The following is a 2,197-nucleotide window of genomic DNA, read 5'->3' as shown; positions in this document are numbered from 1 at the left end:
TTCAGGGATTTGATGATCCATTACTTCGTCGGTGAAGCATAGGGGTGTGCGGCGCCTCTATATTGAGCAATATCACGACGCAGCTCGAGAGAGCGTTGTCTGCTGTGTTCGGCCCGGCCGGGGTTATTGTATTCGGCGCGACGGTATTCGTCGCGGGTCGTGGGGCGCCCTCATGATCCGTAGATGGATCTGGATTGCCTTGCTTTGTCCTCCAATACGTCTCGCAAGTCCGGCGCGTTCCTTCTTGGCTTCGTACTTTTGGAGTGATGCCGGGGTATGATCTTTGTGGAGGGTCTGGATGCCTCTCTGTCGCGACCACGGGGTGGTCGGTCGGCCGTATCGTGCGCTGGTGATGAAGGTATGTATGCTTCCTCCTCTAATTGGGGGAGCAACTTGCGTTTGGGGTAGCTTTTGGAGGGGCGTTCGAGTTTAAACTCTTCGGCCGCGAGGACCTCGGTCCATTGATCGGCCAGCAGGTCCTGATCAGCTTGAAGCTGCTGCTGCTTTTTCTTTAGGATATTTGCCGTGGCGATAAGCCTGCGTTTAAAACGCTCTTATTCGACGGGATCCTCGGGCACGACGAATTCATCGTCGTTGAGGCTTGCCTCGTCTTCGGAGGGAGGTATATAGTTATAATCCTCGACCTCTTCGTCTGCTACCCTCTCGTGGGGGCTTGCTTCTGCGTCCTCATGTGCTGAGTCTTGCTGGAGGGGATTATCTTCGGCACTCTCTGGGGTATTATTATCTCCTGTGCCGGAATCTCCATTCTTGCTGTGGCGGGATTTAGAGCGGCGCCGCTGACGCCGGCGCTTGGGTTGTTTCTTTAAGGAATCTGCCTCCGCTGCTTCTTTGCCGTCCCCGTCCTTTGGGGTGTCCACCATGTATATGTCGTATGACGAGGTGGTCTTCCAGTGCCCTGTAGGCGCTGGTTCCTGTTCGTCTCCGGCATCGTCGTCCATAGCGTCGACATCTTCGGAGTCGTAGTCTAGCATGTCGGTAAGATCGTCGACAGTGGCTACAAAGTGGGTGGTGGGTGGGCTCTGAATTTCTTCGTCGTCCGTATCCCAACCATCCTGGCCATAGTCCGGCCAGGACTCTCCCGATAGCGAGAGATGCTTTAGCGAATTTAGGATGTCACCAAAGGGCGAGTATTGGAAGATGTCCGCGGCGGTGAATTCCATAACCGGCGCCCAATCCGATTCGATTGGCAGGGGCGCGGGAGGTCCGGAGTCCGGCAAGGAGTCCGGCACCTCGGAATCACGAGTTTCGCGAGGGACAAGGTTAGTGTTTGGCTCCATCGCCGTGGAAGTTGAAGCCCCCGAGGTGGTGTCCATCCACCGGTCCTCGATCTGGGCGATCGGCTCCGGACTAAGGGCCGAGGCGGATTCGTGCGCGGACACCAAGGCACTGTTCGGCGGCAGAGCTAGATCATGCCCATCGCAACAGTGCGGCGCGCTTGGCTTTGGCTCGAGCCCGTCGAAGATCAAGTCCCGGCGGATGTCGGCTGTGAAGTTTAGGCTTCCGAAACTGACCTGATGGCCAGGGGCGTAGCTTTCGATCTGCTCCAGATGGCCAAGTGAATTAGCCCGCAGTGCGAAGCCGCCGAATACGAAGATCTTCCCGGGGAGAAAAGTCTCACCCTGGACAGCGTTGTTGATTGAAGATGCCATCAAGCCTATCGGTGACGACACAGAGGAACTCTCAATGAAAGCACCAATGTCGGTGTCAAAACCGGCGGATCTCGGGTAGGGGGTCCCGAACTGTGCGTCTAGGCGGATGGTAACAGGAGACAAGGGACACGATGTTTTACCCAGGTTCGGGCCCTCTTGATGGAGGTAAAACCCTACGTCCTACTTGATTAATATTGATGATATTGGTAGTACAAGAGTGGATCTACCACGAGATCAAGGAGGCTAAACCCTAAAGCTAGCCTATGGTATGATTGTTGTGATGTATGTTGTGTCCTACGGACTAAAGCCCTCCGGTTTATATAGACACCGGAGGAGGCTAGGGTTACATAGAGTCGGTTACAATGGTAGGAGATCTACATATCCGTATTGCCAAGTTTGCCTTCCACTCCAAGGAAAGTCCCCTCCGGACACGGGACGGAGTCTTCAATCTTGTAACTTCGTAGTCTTGGAGTCCGGCGGACGATGATAGTCCGGCTGTCTGGACACCCCCTAGTCCAGGACTCCCT

Source organism: Triticum dicoccoides, chromosome 7B (genome assembly GCF_002162155.2).
Source record: "Triticum dicoccoides isolate Atlit2015 ecotype Zavitan chromosome 7B, WEW_v2.0, whole genome shotgun sequence".
Lineage (NCBI taxonomy): Eukaryota > Viridiplantae > Streptophyta > Magnoliopsida > Poales > Poaceae > Triticum > Triticum dicoccoides.
Note: the sequence above shows the minus strand (reverse complement) of the source record.